Source organism: Triticum dicoccoides, chromosome 1A (assembly GCF_002162155.2).
Source record: "Triticum dicoccoides isolate Atlit2015 ecotype Zavitan chromosome 1A, WEW_v2.0, whole genome shotgun sequence".
In the NCBI taxonomy this organism is placed as follows: domain Eukaryota; kingdom Viridiplantae; phylum Streptophyta; class Magnoliopsida; order Poales; family Poaceae; genus Triticum; species Triticum dicoccoides.
Genome location: NC_041380.1, coordinates 20,012,771 through 20,019,273, shown reverse-complemented (window position 1 = coordinate 20,019,273; position 6,503 = coordinate 20,012,771). Strand labels below are relative to the sequence as shown.

Sequence of the window (6,503 nt, the reverse complement as noted above, 5' to 3'; positions counted from 1 at the left end):
TGCAAGCCAACATCTCTCTCCTCCTTAATTACCTCATTCTCAATGAACTAAGTGCATGTAGAAAGTGGAAAGACTATGTGTTAAATGTTATTGGTTTTGATTATTTTAAAGTACATTGCAAAGATAGAAACATATTTTTTTGTGAAAAAAATTTGTATGTCAAACATACACTTATTTGTAGACAGAGGACGTCCTTGGTTGCTGAGATTTTTAAATTAATAAGCTTAATAAACCAGTACTGTCTGTTGTTGGCCGTAGCTATGAGCTGCGGCAAGGACAATGCGTAGAGGGAGCTCGAGCGAGTCCTCTTGCGCTAGTAACAAAAAAGGGAGTACTATGTGCTGTTGGCCGGAGCTATGAGCTATGGCGAGGGCAATACGTACACAGAGAGCTCTCCGTGCCATCCCACGGACCTGGAATGTGTGAACATCACTACTCGAGGTACAGGGCGTGGCTCGCGCAAATCGCGGCTCATGCTAAAAAAACAAGCTAAAATAGCTTTAGGAAAAGACTAGTAAATCCTAAGAGCGCCTAAAACAGCTCCGCGCTAAAATTCAGAATTTTTGTACGCCGGACAGTTTCAGTAGAAGCTGTAAAATAATGCGCGCGTAAAAGGGTTGAGCGTGCGTTGAAAAACGCTATTGCATGCTGTAAATTTAAGGCTCCGGATTACGCGTGCTTCATAATTTACAATGTGTGTCCTTTTGTACGTGCTTTGTTGGCATCTGGTAAATCAATGTTGGGTCCGACGTGTTAAAAATGCTACAGTGGCGCTCTAAAACTATTCATATGATATAGACATAGACACTCATACATACACACATATACTCATTCATATGAACGCGCACGTACACCCTACGACTATAAGCACCTTCGAGAGACCGAGTCGACACATAAAAAAAATAGAAACTAGTTATAGCAAAATGAACTCAATTCTAACTAAGATAAGTGACACGATGCGAAAAAAAGCTGAGGTGCCAAGATTAATCAACACAAGTTAGGAGCAGCAAACCTGGATCTATGTGCTCAGAAAATAATCTTTTATTCCAGTTTGCGCACACACCCTACTTATATAAGCATCTTTGAAAAAATAAGCCGACACATAACAAAAAAAGGAAAATATTTGTAGAAAAATAAGCTAAATTCGAACTAAGATAGCTGACATGATGCGCAAAAAAGGAAAAACCTGGAGGCGTCAGGATTGACACAAGCTAGGAGCGGCAAACCTGGAGCTATGTGCTCAGAAAATAATCTTTTATTCCCGTTGGCTCACCAAGCACGCGAGCCTCTGTGTCAGGGAAGAATTCAAATCCCGTGAGCGTTGAGACCGTGCCGGCCTTGTCTATGGAGACGGGGTAGGTGAGCAGGTGGCCTGCGAGGTCTTCGGGCAGCTGGTCGCCGACGTAGAGGCTCCAGTACTCGTCGGCCATCTTGTTGACCCTCCGCACGCACTCTAAGCTCCCTGGGCGGAGGAAGTCGTCGTGCGTCTTGCCGAGGTGTTCGTGCCACAGCGACATCCGGAATCCATGGACGTGCCCCTTGGCGAGCTCGGCGCCGGTGTTGATGCGGTGCGGCTGGTACGCGCCAATAGCGATCTCGGTGTCCCTGTACCCCGCCATGGACCGCTCGTTGAGATTGGCAGATCCGACGATGATGTACTCGTCACCAACTGAACAAGGCGATGAGTATATACTTAGCTATATCAAGATATATGATGGATCAACGCAATGGAATGCAAGCAGATATCAAGATATACTTACCTATCATCATCTTGGAGTGAACGTAGATCATGAACCGGCGTGCCATCTGCGCCCTGGCATAGTCCGTCCCGTCCTGTGGGCGTTGTTGGCCTCCCGGTTCCCTAAGCAGAAGAAGGTAAGGTAGTCCCTTGGGTTGGCGTCTATCCTCTTGGCCTGCAGCGCAACCGCGATGTCGTCGTACATCAACGCCATCGTCCTCCTCTGGTTGTCCAGCATCGCCTGCCTGTATCGACCCGTAGGCGAGCCTTCGGACCACATGGGCACCACGATGTAGACCGCGAAGCGTTCGCCGTCCTCGATCTTCCTCACGATCTTGAGCGAGAGCTCCCTGGGGATCAGCTGGCACGCCCGGACGTCCACCGGATCTATGCCGTCGTGGGATTTCCACTGGAAGGAGCTCCCAATGAAGTACTGGTTCTCGATGTAGATGAAGCTCTTGGCGGCGCGTATGGCGTGGATGTAGGCGTCCTGGATGCTCCTCTCGTACACCCGGTGCTTGTCCTGGAGGAGACCGGCCTTGAAGGCGGCCTCCATGGAGTCGGGGTCTCGGGGAAGCCCACGGTGTCGATGTTGTCGATGGACCGGAACAGCTGCACACTCCACGCCTCCTGGTCGCCGGGGAGCGTGACCGCCCACGAGGCCGGAGCGACCTTGCCCTCGAGGTCGAGGGCCACAAGGTCGACCAGCTGCTCATTGTCGCCGCCTTGCTTCCTCCACCGCTGCTCGAAGTTGTGGAGCGCGTCCCACGCGACGGGGCCCTCGACCTTGGCGTGGATGTCGTGCCATGGCTCCCTGGGCCCGCCCTTGCCGAGCGTGGCGTTCTCGTCGTTGAAGTTGACTTGGCTGAAGTCGTCGCCGTGCGCCTTCCCCGCGCCCAGCGTCTTGAACAGGGAGTGGGACTGCGTGTCGTAGCGTCCGTGGCACACGTCGAGGCCGCCGAGGAAGCTGATGATATGGCGGCGCCCGTCCGAGTCCGAGTCCGAGTCCGACGATGAAGGCGGTAGCTCCTGGTCGACGACGATGGCCTTCTGGTGGTGGCTGTAGACTAACGTATCCATCTTGGCGTCCAAGATGTGGCCTCTGACGTACATGTTCCTCGGGCAGAGGACGCACTGCACGCGGCTGCCGCCGAAGTAGTTGGCCGTCTGCTCGTCCCTCGTGTCCATGAGGCCGGCAAGCAAGCCATCGTGGAGGATACGTCGTTCCACACGAGCATGAGCACGTGCACGCCCTCGCCGGCCTTGCGCTTCAGGAGCTCGCCGAGCGTTTCCTGCTGGCCGTCCCGCTCCCGCAGGAGCGTGATGTGGGGGAACACGGACCAGCCGGTGATGTACACCAGGTGCCGTGCGTTGCTGATGGCGTCGTACAGGTCCTCCCAGCAGTGCCCAGGCTTGTACAGCCCGCCGCCGTCGAGCTGGATCTTGGGCTCGAACTCCTCAGACGCGTGTGCGTCTTGGTACAGCGTGACCCTGCACCCGGGCCTCTGCGAGAAGAAGGTGCGGGGCACCCCGAAGCTGCCGACGCCGCCGCCCCATGCCTGGCCCTGGTCAGCGACATCACGGAAGTTGATCTGCAGGTGTATCTTGGGCCCATCCGGGAGCTTCTTCCTGTCGGCGCCAAGGACGTCGAACCAGCGGTCGATGGTTGTGTTGTCGCTGAGGAGCTCCCGGGAGGGCAGGTAGGCGCTGCCGAGGACCGTGCCTCCGTCGAGGCCGAGCTGCTCGATCATGACGGAGATGACGACGTCGGCAGCGTGGTGGGCGCAGTAGGCGCGGAGCGGCTCGTTCCATCGCACGCTTCCTGCTGCAGGGACGGTGATGGTACGCGTGCGGGCGATGCATGCACTGCCGAGGAAGATGGCCGCGTACATCCGCGGCAGGCCCTTGCCCAAACCCGTCGTCTCCTGGACACCTTGCACAATCTACGTACGAGAATTAATTGCTTTTAGTACGTGTTCAAACAGCTCTTTCCTCCCTTCGTCGATGAATAAAATGTGTGTGCGCGCGCGAGCAAAATCATCTTCTAGATGTGTTCTAGCAAAACTGAACTTTATAAATAGCGATTTTGATCTTTTAAATAAACCAGGCTCCCTGCATCACGTGTCTCTGAAACACCGCTCTCCAGAAGCAGCACAGTAAATTTCTCTATAGCATGCTAAATGCCGCTAAATAATGCTAAACGGCTTAACATGATGCCCCTCCAAGCGGTATAGTGCCACTATAAAATAGATAGCATGCTATTTCAAACTATGATATAAACTGAAAAGATTAAGAAGACATACATTGCCAAGGAAACCGGGGACCTTGCCGGTGTGGCGCGAGCGATCATGGAGGTTGTCCGCCCCCACGATGGTAGCATCGATGGTGCCATGGAGCCGCAGATGCGCCATTGCTTGCAACTACGTGCTTGGATCCCAGTACCTACGCTAAGGGGAATAGTGAAGGATGTGGTAGTGACTGCTGGGCAAGCTGCTGATGGTGGCACAAAGTGTGTTGCTATGCAGTGCATTTTTATAGCCGGCCAGAAGATGCTTCAGCATGTGTAGATTGAGAGCCTCTGGCTAAGTTAATCGACTAGAGGACTAGTAGGTACTCTAAATGAGCAGCGTCGAGGAACCGAGCGTCGCTCGAGTGGCTAGCGGAGCAGCAGCTTTTGAGTCTTGAACTTGGCGCGGCGTGCTCAGTTGTTTCTTCTATAAAACTAAACCGTCAAGGGCTAGTCGTGGTAGGTCTCGTTAAAGATGAGCAGCATCCACAAGGAGGTTTAGCTGTGGTTCCTATTCAAATTACCAATTGGCCAAGTAGTGATTTATAGGTTAATTCATCATGTGCCACATGGCTAGTTGCCTCAATCGATTCTAGGCAGTGCTTATTCAAATGGCAAATTGGCAGTGTATTTAGGGCATCTCCAACAGTTGTAAGATAGCTGTTGGTAAATTAGCCACCTAAGACATAGTGATGATGTGGCATGTAATAAATATGGAGAGAGAGCAAAGTTGTACTATGTAGATTAACCAACAATCTTTGCATATCAGATTTATTTTCTCACCATCTATTGAATAAGTTAAATACAACCTATTGAAGTAGTTGTATGATAGCTTGTTGGTTGATGACGTCAGCATTTTACCAACAACAAGACTAACATACAACCTGTTGAAGATGCCCTTATAGCCGGTACAGGTCCTACGAGAAAGATGCTTCAACATGCACGCGTAGATTGAGAGCTCGAGGCTAAAGTTCATCGACTCTTGCTCTAGACCAGCAGCGTCCACAAGGATCGAGGTGCAACTGTGGATCCTATTCAAATCACCTAGCGCCCAGTTAGCCATGTGGTTTATAGGTTAATCCATCGTGTGCCACTTGTATGGCTAGCTGTCATTCAAATTACTTAGCACCCAGTTGGCCAAACTGTTTATAGGTTAATCTATCATGTGCCACTTGCATGGCTAGTTGCCTCAATCTCACGTGCTAAAGCAAACTGCGCGAAAAGCCCCATCTTGACACTACATCCTTATCCTGCTTAGTATTACATATATATAAAAGTCTTTAACATGCTTTCTTGTCTGTTACTTTTGTATACACATGGGTAATCACCGGAAACAAGCATCACTGAAATATTATTAATGAGAAGCCCAATATTATTATCTTCCCCTTAATAATCAATATATTTAGCTTGTACACGAGTCTACGTAAGTCATGATGTGGTGTCGTCGATATAGTTGATCCATTAATGTGATGAGCATTCATAATTTTACTATGCATGTGATTACGAGCTGCAAAACTAGTTTGCTAAGACTTTGGTGATCTCGTTTGCTTCACATGCACATATATTCAGCACCTTGCTTCAAGAGTAAACTAAGAGCTGGCACTACAGGAAAAACAAATGAAGCCTTGTATGGAACATACACGGCAAAGACCATTTTAACCACGGCGAAGTGTATGCTGAATGTTACACTCGGTTTAGTGTACACGACTTAGTATGTTTCGGCTTAGGGGCTATAAGCCGAATGTTGGATATCCGGAACACGTCCTATAGGTAAGCCGAGTATAAAAGGGTGGCACCCGGCAAACAAAGTAAGATCACGATCAGTAGCATCTAACGATGACGCCACATGGCATGACAATAAGCCCTGTATTATACTAAGGGCATGTTTGGATTGTCGTTTCCACTCAAATACCCTTGTAGAAAATATACGGACCTCCGTCGGCCGTTTCATTTCCAGCCGAAACTCCTTCGCAGCTCGGTAAATTACACCTGTAAGTTAAATACCGGTGTATTCAAATACATCCAATCCAAGCGCGCCCTAAGTAGTGTACGCACTGGGCTGCACGCCTTACAAGTAAACCAGGACGTCACTATACGCCGTGTGTCTGCTTCAGTGAACGGCTTACACGTAAGCCGTATGTTGCAAGAACACCGTGTGCCCCTGGGCATATACGGCTTATCCTGTAAGACGAGTGTATCTCACGGCTTTCTCCGGTAAGGTGGGGCTCAGATTTTTTGCCACGTGACCATCATAACCGAGTATGCAGTTGGCACACTCGGTGTATATATACTACAGCAGATACCGTCCGGACCTTTGGTTTCTATACGCCGTGTGTATTTTCTGGGCTATATGGCGTACAATTATTAAGTCGAGTGCTTTAACCGGTCGGCATGGCTTATGCAGTATACGCCGAGTGCTTTCGCATGGGCAGTCCGGCTTATACTCCCTCCGTTCCTAAATACTTGTCTTTCTAGGCA

At 50.3% G+C, this 6,503-nt stretch overlaps 1 pseudogene; it reads right to left on the bottom strand.

The window, feature by feature from the left end:
• Positions 1–887: 887 nt before the first annotated feature.
• LOC119359752 lies at positions 888–4,211 on the bottom strand (annotated as a pseudogene).
• Positions 4,212–6,503: the final 2,292 nt, after the last annotated feature.